We start from the raw sequence: 20,743 nt of genomic DNA, 5'->3' as shown, positions 1-20,743 counted from the left end.
GCTACCTGGTGGTGTGGAGGCGGGTTAGCCGTTCTTTGTTCCTCACCATCTCCCGAAATCTCCAACCGTCACGCGTTTTCCGGTACCGTCTGCCCGTCCCTGCCGCCGCTCGGCGCTACGGCGCCGGGGTGAGTCCACTGCGGGCGCTTGTTCTGCTCTTCCCCCGCGGGGGATACTGAGGCCCCTAGGGGCTGGGGAAGCCGGGCGCAGGTCAGGTCCGGCCCTTAGTCCGGGCCTCGTCCGCTCCGCCGGGATGGGCTCCTTGGTATTCGCGTGTCGTCGGGGAAGAGATTGGCAGATGAGCCGCGCCCTCGGGCAGCTGCTGGGCCGCGCGGGCCACGTGTTGGCGTCAGCTCCCCTGTCAGCCCAGCGCCCCCGCGGGAAGGTCAGTGGCCGGTCAATGACAGAAACTGGGGCCCGGCGACGCAGTTCCCAGGGTGGTGAACCTGGGCTGAGGGGTGCCAGGGTCCTGAGACTTTAACGCCCCGTCCCTGACCCAAAGCCTCTTGTCAGTGGCTGCCTACAAAGTATCAGTCATTGTCCAAGTTCTTAAGACAGTTAACTCATTTACCCTCAATGACCGTTAAAAGTGTTAAAACAATCGAGGACGCTCCCAGGGCCCCAGAGGGCAAAGTCTGGACTCCTGGCCCCTGGCCTTGTTCTAAAGTCCCTTTCTGGTGCTTTTTCTCTGCGTAGGCCTTCTAGGCTATGGGGCTCTCCTGGAGGCAGATGAAAAGTCTCCCTCGGACGGCTTTGCTCGTTCTGCAGCAGCCAGCGCCCCCTGGTCTCCTGTGTCACTCTGATCTGCACTCCCCGGTGGGTGCTACTGTCCCGCGTGTGAGGATGTTCCTGGGTAAGTGCTGCTTGTGAACACCTTGAAGGAAGTGGGGGTGGAGGGTGTGCTCTCTGGGTTGCCTCTAGCTGGCACCAGCTCAGGCAGCATCTGAGACCTGTCTGGAAGGCCCTGGTGCAGGAGGAAGCCTGGTGTAGTAGATGGGGGGCTGTGTTGGGGTGGGGAGGCACATCCTGGTTAAGTTGTTCCTGCATTCTCCCCAGCTTGACTTCCTGTAGAGAAGCTGCAAGATGTCTGTGAGGGCAGAGACCTGGACTGTCTTGTTGTTTTTTTTTTTTGTTTGTTTCTTTTTTGTAGAGACAGTTTCACTTTATTGCCCTTTGTAGAGTGCTGTGGTGTCACACAGCTCACAGCAACCTCCAACTCCTGGGCTCAAGCAATTCTACTGCCTCCGCCTCCCAAGTAGCTGGGACTACAGGCACCCGCCACAACGCCCGGCTATTTTTTGGTTGCAGCCGTCATTGTTGTTTGGCAGGTCCAAGCTGGATTCGAACCACCAGCTCAGGTGTATGTGGCTGGCACCTTAGCCGCTTGAGCCACAGGCGCCAAGCCTCCCTTCAACTCTTGAGTGGCAAATGATCTCTGTGAGAATCAGAGGCAGCTTCTGTAATCTTAGGCTGTAAGTCTGGTCATCATCTGGGATGAAGGTACTGGCCTTCCTTCTCAGCATGTCCTTTGCCCTTTTCTGCCCTGCATTCGAAAGTGATTGTGGGCTGCCCGTGCCCTGGTCATTGATAGTGCAGGGAAAGGAGTCACTGAAAGCATTTCCCCGTGTTTGGAGGGTCCACTGCTGTCCCTTGCAAACCCTGGAGCTTTCCCACACTTCCTCCTTCCTACCACCTTCCAGTTGCCTCCTGTGCCTGTGTCATTTTTTGAGTTGCTCTTTTCTCTGGCCCAGGGCAGGTTACTGTGAGACGGACAGGAAGGGTGTGGGAGCACAGGCTCAGCCTTAAGGAGTAGAAGAGCCAGGTGTGGATCTGTGACAGGGCCACCGATTCCTTCCTCCTGGAAGCTTCTGCTCCACACCTCTCCTTCCACACCCTCAGTCAATCCCCTGAGCACCAGGAAGACCCTGTGGAGGTCGTTGCTTGACTTGTCTCCTGACTGTCTTTGCCATGATCTTGAGGGCTGTGTCTGAATTTGTGTCTAGTTTTGTTCTGTTTGTCAGACGGTCAGTGCTACACAGTGTGTGACAGATGAAAAACAAGAAAGGGAGGGCCCCTTTGTTGCAGGGGGGTAGGGCTCATTGCATTGTACAGTGTTGCGGGAAAATACTGAGTAAGCAACTTGTGCAGGGGTAGGGCGGGGCGGACTGGGTGATTTTTCCCCCCTTCGAAGAATTCATCAAGTGACTTAGTCGTGTTGGTCCTGGCCTTGTGTGGCCACTGGGGTAGGATTTTCCCTCCAGTCTGGGTACAAAGGTAAGGACCAGAGATGGGCAGAGAAGAATGAAATTGAGGGATCTATGGAATCAGCCCTAACAGAGCCCTGCTACTTCCCCAGGTCTGTGCCAGATGCAGCTAGGGGAACATGGCATATTCCCCAGAGCGCTGTGGCCCCACTTGTTTTGAAGGAGCCCTCAGTAACATTTGGCACAACAGATAAAATGAATGTGCTGTTCCTGCCTTAGAAGTTCTCCAGTCCCTTCCCTAGAGGTAAGCTGCTTTTCTTATTCCTAAAAACCATCTCGTGACTGTTCAGATGATAATAGTTAAGTCACCATTTATGTAACACTGGACAGAGAGGCCTGGTGACAGGTGTCGTCACGCAGGAGACTGGCAGACCACAGGGCCTGGGGTAAGGTTTCCTGTCCATTCTCTGGAGTTTTGACTTTTTGCACCTCTAAAGTCGTGCTCCCTTTCTCTGGTGCTTTGGGTAGTAATGTAGGCGGAGGTAAGGATGAGAAGAGAGGAATGTCCCCTGGATTCCCAGATCCAGACTCTACCCTGGGAAACCTGAGTCACCACCTCTGGCCACTCCTCACATGCCTTTAGGTGCTGCAAAGTAGGAGGCGCCTCTGGGGACCCAGGTGGTTGAGAGCACTGGCACTTTTCCTATATTAGAGCAGCAGCAGGGTATTAGGGAAAGTAGGTGGGTTTGGCATGTAATTCCTCCTCTGCTACTGTCTGGTTCTGTGACCATTTTCTTTCTAGTTGTAATCACTGATAAAGATTTATCAAACAACCTAGCAAGGGTACACAGGCAGCAGGTGATAAGGAGAAACAGACAAGTGTTAGGTCTGGAAGAATCCACTTACAGGCTTTCTTATGCAGCCCCCTGGAGCCCACTCTCCCTCCAGCAGTGAAAATACATTCAACATAAGTGCAGTATTTCTGATTTGGGGTGCCCAGGGTTTTTACTTGAGGCTGGTCACGTAGAGAGTTTATGCCTAGCATGTTCCAAATGCCAGGCGTTTTGCCTAAACCACATTCTTTGCCAAAGAATGAGCATGAGCTCAGTGAACTGCTCTGATCAGTTATCTGCTCACTGGGAACACTGACAGCCAAGTCCCCAGACTCCAGCCAAGGACCTCTGACCTGCTGTGAATCTGCTTCCTGATTTGGGAACAAAGCTTTGACAGAATGGCTTTTTATGGACATGACCACGAAGTCCTGATCTTCAGCCCCTGGATTTTTCCAGTGTTCCCATAAAAAGTGCCTTCCATTGATTCTTCATGGTTTAGGTCGGGTCCTCAAACTACCACCTGTGGGCCACATGCGGCCCACTGAGGACATTTATTTGGCCCACCGGGGGTTTTGCCACAGCTGCGTGTCCTGCTTAGTAGCCGACTTGTCCCGGGCTGCAGTGCGCATGCGTGGAATGTGCACCAACTCTCTGACTCCGCTCCTTCTCTCCGTCTCACCCCGCCCCTCCTTCTCTCTGTCTCTCGACTCCTCATCTCAGTCTCTGGTGTAATCGGAGGAGTCTCCAGGTTGCCTGTGCAGAGCCTGCTGCTGCCTAAGGACCGAGGTAAGAACAAGTTAGGATTTTTTTTTTTTTTTTGAAGTTAGGAGGTCTTTTATTTTCATTTTGCAGTTAGTAGGGCCTTTTTTTTTTTGCAGTTAAGGGGGGCCTTTTTTTCCTGAAGTTAGGAGGGCTTTTTTTTTTTTGCAGATGGGTGCACCTTTTTTTGAAGTTAGAAGAGCCTTTTTTTTGAAGTTAGGAAAGCCTTTTTCTTAAGTTGGTTCGTTTGTTGGTGGTAGGTTCTAGGGGAGTTGCATCACAGTGATAATGCAAATAGTCAGCGCTCAGAGGTAATGCAAATAGTCAGTGCTTAGTGGTTATAATAATTGTAAGAGCTCAGTGTTAATGCAAATTGTTAGCACTCAGTATTAATGCAAATTGTCAGCAGTCAGTGTTATTGCAAATGGTCAGTGGTCAGTGTTATCGCAAATGGTCAGTGCTCAGTGGGTTATCGCCTGAGGGCCCCAACCTGGTAATCTGTCTAGGGCCCCATGGGAACTTAATCCGGCTCTGCAGACAGCCGAGGAGTAGGAAACCCAATTTAATTGCCAGTAAGTGCATTTATATTCAGATTGCTATTCAGTTGTGTATGATGTTGTATGTTGTGTGCTGTGTAAGCCCCGGTTCACAATGTTGCTATCTCTGATCAGTGCAAGTTCAGCCATATGCTTGTATGGCTGAACTCGCATTAGATTTGGAAGAAAAAAGGCATACGTGCTTTCTTTTTTCCTGCTGTAGAATCTGATCACATTGGTCTTCTCACCCATGCGATCAGATTCCTGTGCAAGTTCACAGGTCACAGTGCGGTTCACACAGGGTAGTGTGAACTGGAAAGGTGGTGGCACTGACCATTTGCATTAACACTGACCACTGACCATTTGCAATAACACTGACTGCTGACAATTTGCATTAACACTGAGCTCTGTAATTATGCCTGTTTTCGCACCGCACCAGTGTGAGCCTGAGGTAAAAGCGGAGTTCCACCATATGGGCACTGGCGAGGCTGAAATGATGTGGACTGGCAAGGCTGCACTGATGGACACTGATCAGGCTGCATTGATGAGCACTGATCAGACTTCATTGATGGGCAGTGCAGTCTATATGTCTCTGTGTGGGCAAAGTTATTGCTGGTATATTGTTTTTGGAGTGCTGTATATATATTGGTATTTTACTAATAGCAATTTGGAATTCCTAGGAAACAATGATATCAAGAAAGAAAAATTGACTCGGAGTATAGGATATTCAAAGCACAGTGGACTTACAATTACTTTTTCATGCAGTACAAGGAAAGAGCTGTGTGTTTGATTTGCCAGAATATAGCATCTGTGTTCAAAGAATACAATTTGCCTCGACATTATCAAACTCAACATAAAGATAAATATGATAGTTTGGTTGGAGAAGTGAGAAAAGATAAAATATTAAAATTGACAACTCAGCAAAATACTTTTGTGAAGCAGAAACAGCTAAATACTTCATCACTGTGAGCAAGTTTTCAAGTTGCCAAGATAATAGCGTGCACTGGCAGACCATTCGTGGAGGGAGAATTTGTTAAAGAATGCCTTCTTTCTATTGCCAAAGAGATGCGTCCAGAGAAGGCTGATTTATTTAGTACAGTGAGTCTTTCAGGACCCTCAATTACATGAAGGATTGAAGAAATGGGAGACAATTTGCATCAGCATTTGCAAAACTCCACAAAAAACTTTTCCTATTTTTCCTTGGCACTTGACGAAAATAATGATGTTCATGATTCTGCACAACTTCTAATTTTTATTCGTGGTACGAATGACTATTTGGAAGTCACAGAAGAGCTTGCTGCACTGCAAAGCATCAAAGGAACAACTACAGGAGAGGATATTTATGAAAAGGTTTGCCAAACTGTGAATAGTTTGGAGCTGGACTGGGCAAAATTAGCCAGTGTGACAACTGATGGTGCTCCTAGGATGGTGGAGTCTAAGAAAGGAGTAATTGCTCGCATTAACCAAGAGATGGACAAACATAACCATTCTCATCCAATAGCCATACACTGCCTCATCCACCAACAAGCGCTGTGTAGTAAATCACTGAAGTGGGACTCTTACTATGAAAAACTGGAATCTTGTGTTAACTTCACTAGAGGTAATACACTAAACCACAGACAATTTCAGGAATTTCTGTCTGAGCTAAATGTTGCCTGTGAAGATGTTCCGTACCACACAGAAGTCCATTGGCTGAGTCGAGGGAGAATTTTGAAACATTTCTATGACTTACTTCTACAGATTACAGCTTTTCTGCTTTCAAAAAACAAGTACCAGAGCTCAATGATGCAGAATGGAAATGGCACCTTGCCTTTCTGACAGAGGTAACAGAGTTACTCAACAGTTTCAATGTGCAACTTCAAGGAAAGGGAAGCTCATCTGTGCTATGCAATCACATGTGAAAGCATTCGAAGTAAAATTAGGCCTCCTGATCAAACAAGTGAAAGAGGAAAATTTCTGCCATCTCCCCACAACTCAAAATCTGTTAGTGGAAAATCCATTGGTTGCATTCCCAAATAAAACATGTGGATTCACTGGAAAAGTTGCAAAAGGAGTTCCAATTTAGATTTAAAGAGCTTCATCTCCATAAACAGGACATACAGCTTTTCCGTAACCCATTTTCTATTGACATTGAAAATGTGGATACGATTTACCAAATCGTATTTTCTGCTGAACTGCAGAATTGTGACTCTCTGAAAGATGCATTCAAGTCAAGCAGCCTGCCTAATTTCTATGCACCTCTCCCCTCTGAGACATATTCTAATCTCAGGAACCATGCACTCAAAATGGCAACCATTTTTGGTAGCACTTATGTCTGTGAACAGACTTTTTCCAGAATGAAACATCTGAAATTTCCAACCAGATCTAGACTAACTGATGCATACTTGCATCACTTGTCACGACTAGCAGTGACAAATATGGAACCAAACATCGACCATCTCATTAGCCAAAAGCAGGCCCATAGTTCCCATTGAAATACTGGTAAGTTTGTTGATTTAACTTTACTTGTTCTTCATTTTAAATATTGTATTTGTTCCCGTTTTGTTTTTTTACTTCAAAATAAGATATGTGCAGTGTGCATAGGAATTTGTTCATAGTTTTTTTTTTTTTTTAAACTATAGTCTGGCCCTCCAACGGTCTGAGGGACAGTGAACTGGCCCCCTGTTTAAAAAGTTTGAGGACCCCTGGTTAGGTTTTGAGGGGTTCTGCAGGACAGATGGCAGCTGCTGGAGTCCTGTGCTATTCTGCAGGCCCTGTCATTGGCCTCCTGTCCTTCCTGACTCTCCTGTCCTTTCCTGCACCTGCATCCAAAAGTGAGTGTGGTCTGCTTGTGCCCTGGTCATTGGTAGTGCAGGGGAGAGGAAGCTGAAAGAGTTTTCCCCATGTTTAGAGGGTCTGCTCTGTCCCTTCCAAATCCTGGAGCTTTCACACGCTCCGGTTTCTCCTGCCAGCGCTGGAGGAATCTGGTGCTTTCTGGGCTGCCAGAAGAGTCGGTGGCAGGGGATGTCACATCTGGGTCCTTCTCATCCTGGCCTCCTGTTCTCAGGTGCCTATATGGAGGAGGTGTTGCCCAGCACAGACTGATACTGTGAGGGAAGGCTCAGGAGTCTAGAGCAGCAGGCCTGATCCTGGGAGGGAGGTTGTATTTAAGGAGTCACAGTGAATTGCAGTGAATAGCACAGTTAGGGGTAAGCAGAATATTGGCACATACACAATTTTCAGAGAACAGCTGCCTAATGGTGGTATGTGGGGCAGGTCTCTAAAGCACTTACATAGCAGGGGTGATGAGGAGGGCATTTGCCAGGGAAGATGGGACACCGTGAGGGAGACCTTGAGGCTGGAGTGAGCAGGACTGGTGGGGGCGGTGCATTGTAAGTTTGGGACAGGATAGGGTAGCATCTTTCTGTATCACTGGCCTGAAATAGAGGGCCAAAAATGTTTGTAGATAGGAGAAGAAAGGGAAAGTGCTCATTGCTACAAAGGGAGTACAGCTCGGTTTTGAGATAGAAAACTATTCCTTGCTTCCCACCTGAGAGCTTTGCCTGCTCTCTTGGCCGTGTGAAGTATGCCTTGATGAACTCTGGCCATTTGTCCTGGCCTTTGGGGTTCCCCTTAGAATGACTTGTTCTCAGGCTGCCCCTGGAGGAATGTGTGAGGTTGTAAGGTAAAGAATGGAACAACAGAGGGAAGACCAAAGAGAAGCCATTGACGCAGCCACCATCTAGCCCCTCTCACTCTCTCATCCTCAGCTGAGAGGTATTTTTTTATTCTTGAACATCTTGGGTAGTTGAATATGTTACATGAAGTGACATGTACAGCTTCTTATATTGCAGGATTATCAGCTGGCCCCTGTCCCGTGTGTCTGGCTGGACCCCTTGATGCTTATAAGGTATGAATCCTGGGTGTTTCTCTAGAGAGTGCACTGATGTTCAGGCTGCAAGGCCAAAGGCCTCAAGGTCCTGGGAGGGGAGACAAAGGCTGCTTCCCATTGCTTACTTCCCCATTGAGCCCACAGATAAAGGGAGCCCCTCTCTTTTGCTCACTTAACCCTTCACAGTATGAAGCACAGCAAGTGTGTACCTCGCTCCCCCCAGGGTTTCGAGTACTCTGGGGAAGCCAGGTGCCCTACATCCCGGTGTGGGTGGGCAGTAGCTTGTTGAAGTGGGAATAGGGCTGTGTTTTGGAGCCTGACAATTAGCGTGGGTACTATCACACAATCCAAGACTTCCCAACCCATTAGATTTGCAATGTTCCCCCAAAAGTTGGTCTTCCCTCTTATTCTTTTAGCAGGGAAGCATTAATTAGAGCAGTGGTTCTCAAACTGGTCCCTGGACCAACCACCGTCAGCTTAGCTGGGAACTTATAAGAAGTAGAAATTCTTATGTCTTACCCAGACCTGCTGAGTCAGACACCTAAAGTTTGAAAAGTATCATGTTAGACAATCTTTGAGAATCAGAGGCAGCTGCTGGAATTATAGGCTGCAGATCTGGTCACTAACTCATCTCCTGGTCTCTTATTCCAGCTTGGCCCTTTTCTAAGCTGCTGGCAATGCCTTACCTCCACGTTCACTCTGCCCTTTTGTGCCCCTGCATTCGAAAGTGATCGTGGGCTGCCTGTGCCCTGGTCATTGATAGTGCAGGGAGAGGAATCACTGAAAGCATTTCCCCGTGTTTGGAGGGTCCACACCTGTCCCTTCCAAACCCTGGAGCTTTCAAACATGCCTTCTTACCAGCTTTCCTACCTTCTGGTGTCAAACACTCTGGTTTATTGAGTGCCTTTTCTGACCTGCACCGTGTGAGGTACTAGGAGGCTTAAGGAAAGGGTGGTGAAACAGGGCCCTGCCTCAGGGAGTTGATGTTTGTGGGCTAGTTTTAGAGCCACTGTAGCGGTCACCCTTCTCCTAGGGCTCCCCCTAGAAGATTTTTCTGCCTCCCCATTCACCCCTTTCCACGTCCCCAGCCCCACCTCTCAGGAGTGATCGTGAGAGTTGTTAGTTTATCACGCCCCCTGTGCTATGAGCCTGTTGAGGGCAGTGCCCCTTTCTTGATTGATGTTGTGCCTGGTGCCTAATATGTAGCACCTGGGCAAAAAGAAAACAAGAAGACACGTCATTGTACGGTGACAGGGCCCATCCCGTTGAGCAGTGTCAGGGTGGAGAATGCCCTTCGGCAAGCCGGCTGTTGCAGTCCACCTTTAGTCCTGGCCATGGGAAGGGCCACGGTTGCCCCAGAACCCCCAATCCCCCAGGATTTTATCTCTGCCTTAGATTAAAGTGGCAGGGGCTGGCATTCTTCCTTTCTTTTTTTGGGATGCCACGCCATTCTCTTGCTCCTTTTCTCCTCCCCCATCTTCCCTTCTCTCACTTCCTTTTTTTTTAAGAGACAGAGTCTCACTTTATCACCCTCGGTAGAGTGCTGTGCCGTCACAGCTCACAGCGACCTCCAACTCCTGGGCTTAGGCGATTCTCCTGCCTCAGCCTTCAGAGTAGCTGGGACTACAGGTGCTCACAACACCTGGCTATTTTATGTTGCAGTTTAGCTGGGGCTGGGTTCGAACCCACCACCCTTGGTCTATGGGGCTGGTGCCCTACTCAGTGAGCCACAGGCGCCGCCCCCTTCTCTCACTTCCTTCTCTCTTCTCTTCTCCACACTCTCTTCCCCTTTCTCTAATATTAAATAAACTTATACTTTTATATTAAAAAGAAATAAAAAGTGGCAGGGACTAGAGTAGTAATCAAAGTGAGCCAGGCACCAAGTGGTAGGACATAGTGACACGGCCCTTACATGCTAGACGGTGGGCCTGGGCCTTCTACCACCTGTTACCTATCCCAGGTACCTGCTAGTTGCTGCCGGGCACAGGCCACTCCCCAAAACTTCCTGGCCTCAGTATCCTGGGTTCTTTTGTTGTTTTAAATAAATTTTAGTGTTAATATTTGAGGTTTATAACATGATGTTATGGGATAGTGGGTTACATATCAGAATGGTTACTATAGTGAAACAGATTAATCTGCCTGTCTCTGACATAGTTACATGTTTCATATGTGATGTGAGCAGCTAAAATTTATTTAGTTAACAAAAATCCCTAATACAGTTTTGTTAACTATGCGATAGACTGTTCATCCTACGTATCTGCTACTTTGTACCCTTTGACCTCCATCTCCCCACTCCTCTCCTGCCCCCATTTGTAATCACTATTTTTTATTGTCTATGTGTGTTGGACTTTTTTTTTTTAACATTCTGCACAATGTAACTAAGATTGTACAATGCTTTTCTTTCCGTGTCTGGCTTATTTCACTCAGCATGGCGTCCTCCAGGTCCATCCACGTTGCGGCAAATGGCAGCATCTCTCTTATTTGTTTGCTTCTTTATTTATTTATATTATTTTTCTACTAGGTAAGCTTTTATCCCTTTATCCCTCATCCCCCAGGTCTCGCTTTCCGAAGGCTGAATGACATTCTGTTGCATACGTGCAGCACGTTTTCTTTATCCGTTTGTTATTGCTGGACGCTTAGGTTGTGTCCACTTCTTAGCTATTGTGAATGTTGCCGCAGTGATTGAGGAAGTGCAGACATCTTTACAAGATTTCTTCTCCTTGGTAATGGCCGGAAGAGGGAGTGCTGGGTTTCAGCATCCTTTTAACTTACACTGATAGGTAACAAATTGATCTTCCTTGGCACATAGAAGTCGTGGATGTATTCATGTCAGATGGTCTCCAGCCCCTTTCTAGTTAGATTTTTCTTGTTCTTGCAGCTGTAAAGCTGTGAGGGTCACAGGCAGCATTTGTGGGCTGCTTATAGTCTGCCAGCCCCTGTGTCAGATGCACTTTGTGTGTCTGTTGCAGGTGGACATACTGTGTACACAGCCTCCGTGGGGTATGTCATCTTCATAGCAGCAGGCCCCGTGGCGTGGGGCCCTGAGGTAGGATTTTGGACTGTTCTCTAGAATCTTGTCTCTTTGTGTCCTCTAAAGTGTTGTTTATGTTTCCTGGGGCTTGGGTGATGACGTAAGGGGCAGTGAGGGGGCAAGCAGCATCCTCTGTTCCCTATTGTGTCCTGCTGTGGGGCCAGTCCCATACATGACTTTAGTATGACAGAGGAGGGGCCTTCAGAGACCTCATGGTAAAGAGAGCGCATCAGCCCCGTGGGAGGCTGGGAGGTGTGTGGATACGGCACCAGGGACTCTGGTCCCACCTCTGAACCTGTCTAGCTCTCTGACCTGTTCTCAGAGCTGTTCCACCCGTTCCACTTCTTGATTTGACAGGCAAGTCTGGATTAGTAATGGGCTCTGGTTTGGTTTGCTTTGCTTTTTTATTTGTGTGTGTGTGTTTATGACCACATGCTCCTGACCTTTTCCAACATAAAAACATTTCCTTTTTTTAATGCCAGAAGTGTCTCTTGGGAGGACACATTTGCAGCTGCTGGAGCTCTGTGTGCAGTTGGGCTATATACTCCCTGACTTGAGCAATTCTCCAGACTCCTCCCCTCCCTGGTTCTCCCTCTGTCCTTTTCTGTTTCTACATCCCAAAAGTGATCATAGGCTACCCAGGCCCTGGGCACTGATAGTGCAAAGAGAGGAAAACTGGAAGAAGTATTCCCCATGTTTGGAGGTTCCAGCCGTCCCTCCCTGATGCTTTCACACTCCGGCCTTTTTCCTGCCAGCCCTTTGGCCTTTGCAGGCCCCCGTGCAGTATGGTGATTAGAAACATTTGAATCTCCTTGCTAAAAGCCAGTCTATGCATTTCTACTTAAACTCCACACTAGAATGAATTCAGATAGTCCTAAAGGGCACATGTGAGAATTGTAAATCACAGGTTCTGCTTTATGAAATGTGAAATGTGTGCTGCCTGCGTCTCCAGGAGCCATCAGTGATTTCGAATAAACAGAAAAATAATAGTGAGGCCAGGATATACTCCTGTGGATTAGTGTCTGGTCAGTTGTCCTGATTGTGAACTGTTTAAAAGAAAATAATTTCTTTTTTTTTTTTTTTTGTAGAGACAGAGTCTCACTTTATGGCCCTCAGTAGTGTGCCATGGCCTCACACAGCTCACAGCGACCTCCAACTCCTGGGCCCAAGCGATTCTCTTGCCTCAGCCTCCCAAGAGGCTGGGACTACAGGCGCCCGCCACAACACCCGGCCATTTTTTGGTTGCAGTTTGGCTGGGGCCGGATTTGAACCTGCCACCCTCGGTACATGGGGCTGGCGCCTTACCGACTGAGCCACAGGCGCCGCCCGAAAATAATTTCTTTTAAAAGCTGAAAGACGTTTTTGCTTTTTTACCATTTTTCTTGGGATTTCTTATTTGGTGTGCGTAAACTAGGAGCCTGGTTGATTGGGATCATCTTGGTGATGTTAGCTTGGGGACAAGAGGTGGTGATCAAGACTAAATACTTCTATGCTTCCTCACCTTCTCAGCCGTAGATGCAGACTCTATCCAAGGAAGTCTCAAGGCCATGGAGTCGGTGATCCTTGGAATGATCTGGCATCTGGATTTGCTGATATTTCTCACCATGGTGAGTTAATGCCAAGGGCTGGGAGTCTATAGCTAGAGGTCTGCTATGTTTTTGCAGATAGGTACCCTGAACCACTGGTCTCACCTGTCCTTTCTTTTAGAATCTGTTGGATAAAGAGGAACAGAGAATGGAGTGTGAGGTTGTCATATGAAACATCACCATAGCTGCTGCCTGCTCAGAGCATTGTGGAACAACTGTTCACTCTGCATAGGAATTGGGTTCCAGACTTCAGCTGGTTCTGAATTTTGACTACAGTGACTCTGTGGGGCCGTGGAAAGGGAAGGCCAGCCCTGTGTCCTTCTGCCTGTGCCTGGAATGACTTTTTAATAACCAAGGATTTTCTTTTGAATTTGTAGCTATTCTATAAAACTTATAGACTTGCTCTGCCTGCCTTTTAAATCAGTGACAACTCAAGAGCCTGCAAGGCTGGATTGGGAGAAAGTAGGCTATAGGCCCAATCTTACTTTCACTCTTTGAGCCTTTCTTGTTTTTAACAATCCAGAGGCTTGGCACATAGGACATTGTTTGAGGGTACATTTGGGACTAGGAGGTAAACAAGTGCTAGGAATTGGCTCATAATTAGGATCCATGAGAATTGAGGACATTGTAGGATAGGCAGGGGTATGGAGTGAGACAGTTCTGATGTCATTAAGGAAGTTTCGAGTGCCCTGGGGATCTAAGACATGGCTCATACATAAATGCTCACTTGTGTGACAAACTGTCTTTAGTTTGCTGGGATTGAGGGGTTTCCTAGGAAGTGGGACTTTCATTGCTAAAACAGGGAGGTCTCAGGCAAATTGGGATGAGTTGGTCAGACTATCTGGGAGGTAAAATAGATGGTGTCAGCTTGATAGGAAAGATTACTAAGTAAAGTTGGGAGAAGGATGGCCATGGAGCAGCTGCCACTGATAAAACAAGGGCTGCCCTCAGGGCCAGGCTTTGGAGATAACTGGGGTAAAGTCAGTTGTAACAGTGAGGTGACCTGCTAAGGATGTGCATGCTTCTTTTGTCCATCTTACAGAGGGAGAGGTCTGTGATGAAGGGGCACAGTTTAGGTGCCTCATTTCTGCATTTGAAATTGAAACCATGAGGCCAGGTGGTGGCTCATGCCTGTAATCCTAGAACGCTGGGAGACCAAGGTGGGTGGATGCTTGAGCTCAGGAGGTTGAGATCAGCCTGAGCAAGTGTGAGACCCTGTCTCTAAAAAAAATGCCAGGTGTTGTGGGCATCTGTAGACCCAGCTACTTGGGAGGCTGAGGCATTGTACCCAAGAGTTTGAGGTTGCTGTGAACTATGATGACATGGCACTCCACCGAGGGTGACCAAGTGACACTCTGTTTCAAAAATAAATAAATAAATAAATAAACCTACCTTGGCTGCAGAGTTCAGGCTGCCTTGATGAGTTTGGCACCTTGATGGTTTCTGCAAGGGAAAGGCAGTCTTGCTGGTTCAAATGCTCCACCCTGTCAACCAGTTTCCTGCAGGAGCATGCAGAAGTCAAAGGTCCTTTTTCTGCCCTGCCTTTCCCTTCAGGGACTATTTTTCAACTTAAGTTTGTCCCTGTAGTCACCTGGTTATAACTGGCTGAAAAGATACCAGGAGAAGGAATCTGGGTTTATAGGAGGAAGCCGGGACAGCTGATGTCTGCTGCAGTGGGGCTGGAGGAGAGATGTAGCAGCAGAGCACAGACTGGGACTGAGTAAGCCTACACATTTCACCTGGGTCCAGATCACACATGCCTCTAACCCCAAAGGGTCTCTCTGTGGTCTCCAGGAAATTACTGTTATATGAGTATTATATCTATGCTAACATGTATAAGGAGGCATTGTTTGGAAAATAAGGACAGAAATTTATATACTAGAATTTGTGTAAGAATGTAATTTTATATTTTGGTAGCTTTTTTTTGAAATAAGAATCTCAAAAATAGAAATTTTTAGGCTTGGTGCCTGTAGCACAGTGGTTATGGTGCCAGCCACATACACCAACGCTGGCGGGTTCGGACCCGGCTTGGGCCAGCTAAACAACAATGATAGCTGCAACCAAAAAGTAGCTGGGTGTTGTGGTGGGTGCCTGTAGTCCCAGCTACTTGGGAGGCTGAGGCAGGAGAATCACTTAAGCCCAAGAGTCTGAGGTTGCTGTGAGCTGTGACGCCACAGCCGTCTACTGAGGGTAACATAGTGAGACTCTGTCTCAAAAAAAAAAATTTATTAAGGGCGGTGCCTGTGGCTCAAAGGAGTAGGGTGCCGGCCCCATATGCCGGAGGTGGCGGGTTCAAACCCAGCCCTGGCCAAAAAAAAAAAAAAAAAATTTATTGAGGTTATCGACAACTTCTATCATTCCCACTGTAGTGGTCAATTCTCTTTCCTCTTGTTCAACCTCTCACTAGCATTGGAAACAGTTGATGTCTCCCTGCTCGAATCATTTTTCTTTACCTGGTTTCTGGGACAAGTCCTGGATTCCCCCACCTCACCGTTCCTTCTCAGGGCCCTTTGCTCACACTTGCTCCTCTGTCCAGCCTCTAATATTGGAGTGTCCCAGGCTCCCACCTTGTTCTCCCTCTCCTTTCATTTCCTAGGTAACTCATCCAGTCTGTTGGTTTGAAGTATCTTTCCCACCTATATTTCTATCTCTTCCCTGGGCTCCAGGCTCAACAGCACCAAATATGTTCCCAGTGCACTTGGATGTATGCCAGGCATCTTAAAATTTGCATGGACAAGCTGGGACTCCTGATTCCTTCTCCTCATGGTGCCAACATCTCTTCTCATTTTGGTAAATATTCCATCCCACATCCATTCCCTAATCAAGTCAAATCCTTAGGGGTCTTTTCTTCAATCGGGCCCTCCCCCAGCCTGCAGACCCTAGCAAGCCCTGTCAGTGCTAGTGTCCACAGTTCAGCCACTTCCCACAATACTGCTCACACAAGCTACCTCATGTCTTCCCTGGACTAGCGCAATAACTTCTTTTTAAAATTTTACTTATTTTTTTGTTCTATCCCATCTAGGTTTTGTTCTATTCCATCTAGTAACAAATGACTTTTTTTTTTTTTTTTTGCAACAGTCTTACTCTGTTGCCCCAGGTTAAAGTGCTGTGGCATTGGCCTACTCATAGCAACCTCAAACTCCTGGGTTCAAGCAGTCCTTTCTCAGCTTGAGTAGCTGGGAATACAGGTGCCCACCATGATGCCTGCTTAATTTTCCTATTAGTGGAGGCAAGGGTCACATTCTTGAGACTTGGTCTTGAACTCCTGAGCTCAAGGGATTCTCCTGCCTTGGCTTCCCAGAGGGCTAGGATTATAGGTGTGAGCCACCGTGCCTGGCCAACGGGTAATTTCTTGGCTGTAGCTGTCGCCGTGGTTCCCTCTTATTCCCTAGCAGCCAGAGTCATCTTTTAAAAAATGTTAATCAGATGTTTAAAACTCTCCTGTGGGTCCTCATCTCCCTTAGGATAAAGTCTAAACCGCACACAAAAAGTGTTAGGCTGACCCTGGGAAAGAGGTTGGCCCCTCCCATCTTGGAGACTGGCTAGCACAGTCCATTCCCCAAGAGATGACTCAATTTCTTCACTCCTCATATCTGATCAATAAAGGGATACTGAAACGTGTGCGAAAGGGGCCTGTGGGTGTGTGGGAATGAGAAAATTGGCGTTACTCTAAGGTGAGGAGGTGGGCAAGAGTTATGTACTCTTCCAGTTAGAAAAGTTTGATTTCCCCCTCTAATAATAAATTTAGTGGTTCCTTCACTATTGTCTGTATTAATAACACTTGATCACAATGTTCCATAGTCCTAAAATAAGCTTAGCAAGCAGTAGGGTGCATAGGGGTGGCTGGTGGTGGGAAAAAAGGGCCATTTTGGCTGGGCCTCTTTTTCTCAAAGGGCCTCTCATTTAGAATCTGATGTTAATCCTCAAAGATACATTTGTCAGTCTTTATAGGACCAATATTGGCTGTGGTGCTCTGAATTTATTAGAAAAAAAACAAAAAACAGTTCAGGTGTGAACTATAGTTCTAGCACTTTGGGGGCTGAGGTGGGAGGATTGCTGAGAACAGGAGTTTGAGACTGGCCAGGGCAACATAGTGAGACCCCATCTCTACAAAAAAATAATAGATGGGTGCTGTGGCACACACCTGTGAATAGCTATGGGGGAGGCTGAGGCAGGAGGTGACAGTAAGCTATGGTTGTGGCAGTATGCTCTAGCCTGAGCAACAGAACCAGACCCCATCTCTTAAAAACAAAACATCCTACATTTATCTTGTAAATAGCACAGTTATTTTGCATAGTATTTTTGTGTATTTGAATAGTGTTTGTTAAATATCTAAATCTTTCTATATTTTGTAAATTAAATCTATGAACCTATTTAGAGTTTCTTCTTTTTCAATATTCCAAAAGCCCCAGTGGAAAAGATCAGAGCTTGTTAAGAGGCTCAGAATTGTTTTTGGAGCAGGATTAGGGGTATTTAGGGGATGATGAAAATGTTCTGGAATTAAATAGTGGTGATGGTCGTACAACTCTGTGAATATGCTAAAAACCATACTCAAAAAGGATGAATTTTATGTATGTGAATTATATCTCAATAAAGTTATTATTTAAAAATGTACAACTTTGCACAACTGGCACATGTTTGACATTTGGTGCCTCAAAGATGGTGCTCCTCAAACCTCTTGGACTTTTTTTTTGGTCAGTGCTGTGCAGTAGAAATATAATATGAGCCACATCTACAATTTAAAATTATCTATTAACTGGGCCTGGATGCGGCGGCTCACGTCTGTAATCCTAGCACTCTGGGAGGCTGAGGGGGGTGGATTACTTGAGCTCAGGAGTTCGAGGGCGGCGCCTGTGGCTCAGTTGGTAAGGCGCCGGCCCCATATACCGAGGGTGGCAGGTTCAAACCCGGTCCCAGCTGAACTGCAACCAAAAAATAGCCGGGCGTTGTGGCGGGCACCTGTAGTCCCAGCTACTCGGGAGGCTGAGGCAAGAGAATCACTTAAGCCCAGGAGTTGGAGGTTGCTGTGAGCTGTGTGATGCCATGGCACTCTACCGAGGGCCATAAAGTGAGACTCTGTCTCTACAAAAAAAAAAAAAAAAGTTAAAAAGGAGTTCGAGACCAGCCTAAGCGAGAGTGAGACCCTGTCTCTACTACTCTACTAGAAATAGAAAAACTAGCCAGGCATTGTGGCAGGTGCCTCAAGTCCCAGCTACTCTGGAGGCTGAGGCAAGAGGATTGCTTGAGGCCAAGAGTTTGAGGTTGTGAGTTATGGCGCCACAGCATTCTGTCCAGGGCGACAGAGTGAGACTCTGTCTCAAAAAGAAAAAATAAAATGATCTATTAACCACGTTAAAAATGTAGAAAAATAGGTAAAACTAATTTTATTTTTTTATTATTTATTTAATTATTTATGAGACAGAGTCTACTATGTTGCCCTTGGTAGAGTGCCATGGTGTCATAGTTCACAGCAACCTCAAACTCTTGGGCTTAAGTGATTTTCTTGCCTCAGCCTCCCAGGGAGCTGGGACTACAGGAGTCTGCCACAATGCTTGGCTGTTTTTTGGTTGTAGTTGTCATTGTTTGTCAGGCCCTGGCTGGATTTGAACCAGTTCTGGTGTATGTGGCTGGCACCCTAGCTGCTGAGCTACAGGGCTGAATCTGGTAAAACATTAATAATGTTTTCTTTAACCCAATATATTTGAAATACGTCATTTCAACTTGTAATCAATATAAAAACTAATGAGATACTTTACATTTGTTTTGTATTAAAAGCATCAAAATCCATTGTGTATTTTACACTTACAGCACACTTCTTCAGTTAGGACTGTCACATTCCTAGAGCTTAATAGTGACACTTAGTGCAGGTTCCCGTGGTAGCCAAGCTGAGTGCAGCCTTCTGGATTAAACTGGTTCCAGGTAAAATACTGATTGAGGGTCTAAGCTATAGCTGCCTGTCTTCCTGCCTTGTTTTATGTTTTAGTGTCAACAGTATTCCGAATATTCCCACACACCCAACACTTTTCCTCATCCTAAAATAAAACACCAATGGTACAGTTTAAACAACACAGATTTTATCTTCACACCAATTTCTAATTTCCAGTCTGGTTAGAATCTTGGATATTGACCAGAAAGAACTTAAGAGTAAACCTCACTTGATTTGGATTGACTAATATATACAGGTGTGTACCTGATTTAATGAGATGCCTGAAAACAACAGGACCTTAACTTTCTCCAGCCACCACCTTCAAATATAATCTCAGTTTGGTAATTAAGACTCACCTTCAGGAACGGAAAAGTCCAGTCCATTCTTAGTCACCTCTAATTTACACCTTCACCTCCAGGCCTGCAGATTGCAAGGGACCACGGTGTGTTCTTTCACTTGTCTTCCTCCTTCCACTCATCTCTTCTGACTCCTCTTTGTCCCCCCAGTGGGAGGGGAAAAGGTAAAAGTTTTCATCATTGGTATTGGGAAGGGGAAAGACGCAAAAGTCGTATATAATTGACATTGGTCACCAGATACTGGTGTTCACTGCTGAAGCCGCCCGAGGACTTCATCATCACACACTTCCCACTGTGGGCAAACTGCCTGCAGGACAACCTCCTGCCTCCCACTCCTGCCCCACTGGGGAAACTCCACTGCCTCCCAGCCTCCCACTCCTGCCCCACTGGGGAAACTTCAAGGCAGCCCAAGCCTGGCTGTTTGACCTTTGAGAAACTCACACATCCCTCACCCAAGACACTTGCCATCACAGGGGTCTCGGCCACTCTGCTGCCTCCTGATTTCTCTAGACAAGAAAAAAGCACTAGTCTCTATTCATATATGTCCCAAGCTCCTAGGGAGGGAGATGCCATCTTCCCTTAATCTGGGCTTTTTTTTTTTTTTTTTTGGCAGTTTTGGCAGGGGCTGGGCTTGAACCCGGCACCCCCAGTATATGAGGCCGTCTGTCTTTACGGGACCAATATTGAGCCACAGGTGCCACCCATGTGAGCTATTTTTTTTTTTTATGCCCTTTGTCTTGGGTAGGAATAGGAGGGGGAAAAGCCACTTGGTTTGTTCTCCTGGGTCACTTTGCCTCTCAGCTAGGTCTACCTGAATTTTCAGTCTTCTCTTTATATAGGCACAGTGGGGACAGTGGGGGAATGGAGATGGAATTGGTTCCGTCACCTTGGCTTTTGCCTTAAATGTGAGGATACTTAGCACTCTTTGTCTTCAGCTTTGAGGTTTTGGCCACAATCCAGAGACAATATGAAATATCTCATTCAGCATCCTGTTACCTCCAGCATTTTGTAAAATATAGTAGAAATAATGGTATTGCAATTGCTTTTTATTATACTTTATCCTGTCACTTTTTTCATACCATATCATCATGGACTCCTGTCTTTATTGCTAGACTGACATTTCCCCCAATAACTTTAAATTGTCACTGCTTGGACAAAGACAGCTCTTACTCTGGGCAGGGTTGACCATTGCAGACATCTCTGAAAGTATCTCTGAACACATTCTGTGTTCATCTTGCTTTTTGAACTGCTGAACACATGTTCAAACATATGACATAGTGCCTGGCCAGGATTCTCTCTCACCTGTGCATGACTTTATAAAGAAATACCTTATTTTAAAAGTAGAAATCTATGATTTCATTTAAATGGTTTTAATCGACTGCTTAGAAGATTCCCCATCAAGTAATCTTTTCTATAACTTTGAAACACCTGATCAATCATTTTGAGCCAAATTATTTCCCAATAGGTTGGTACTACTTAGAGTGTCGAATTAGAATCCTTAATTCAAAGGTACAGCCTTTAAGAAAGAAAAATTAAACATGCCTTTGTAGTAACTGACAGGCAAAATTCTATCTGGCAAAGTAGTATTTGTACAATTTTTAAATTTTTTTTTGAGATACAGTCTCACTATGTCACCCTCTA

The 20,743-nt window shown here is 46.4% G+C and overlaps 1 long non-coding RNA gene and 3 other non-coding genes across 4 annotated transcripts; all 4 read left to right on the top strand.

Annotated features, from left to right (window-relative positions):
- Positions 1-132: 132 nt before the first annotated feature.
- LOC128573521 (uncharacterized) lies at positions 133-17,754 on the top strand (the record flags this gene model as incomplete). The annotated part of the gene is made up of 7 exons (XR_008376477.1): positions 133-296; positions 695-2,508; positions 3,758-3,823; positions 5,013-6,813; positions 8,166-11,249; positions 12,744-12,841; positions 12,942-17,754. It is a non-coding gene; the product is annotated as an uncharacterized LOC128573521 (long non-coding RNA).
- LOC128574341 (small nucleolar RNA SNORA71) lies at positions 1,542-1,675 on the top strand. The gene has a single exon (XR_008376714.1). It is a non-coding gene; the product is annotated as a small nucleolar RNA SNORA71 (small nucleolar RNA).
- LOC128574343 (small nucleolar RNA SNORA71) lies at positions 7,132-7,264 on the top strand. Its single transcript, XR_008376716.1, has one exon. It is a non-coding gene; the product is annotated as a small nucleolar RNA SNORA71 (small nucleolar RNA).
- On the top strand, positions 8,917-9,050 carry LOC128574340 (small nucleolar RNA SNORA71). Its single transcript, XR_008376713.1, has one exon. It is a non-coding gene; the product is annotated as a small nucleolar RNA SNORA71 (small nucleolar RNA).
- Positions 17,755-20,743: the final 2,989 nt, after the last annotated feature.

Source organism: Nycticebus coucang, chromosome 21 (genome assembly GCF_027406575.1).
Source record: "Nycticebus coucang isolate mNycCou1 chromosome 21, mNycCou1.pri, whole genome shotgun sequence".
NCBI lineage: Eukaryota > Metazoa > Chordata > Mammalia > Primates > Lorisidae > Nycticebus > Nycticebus coucang.
The sequence above is the reverse complement of the archived record's forward strand: the minus strand, read 5'-3'. Positions and strand labels throughout refer to the sequence as shown.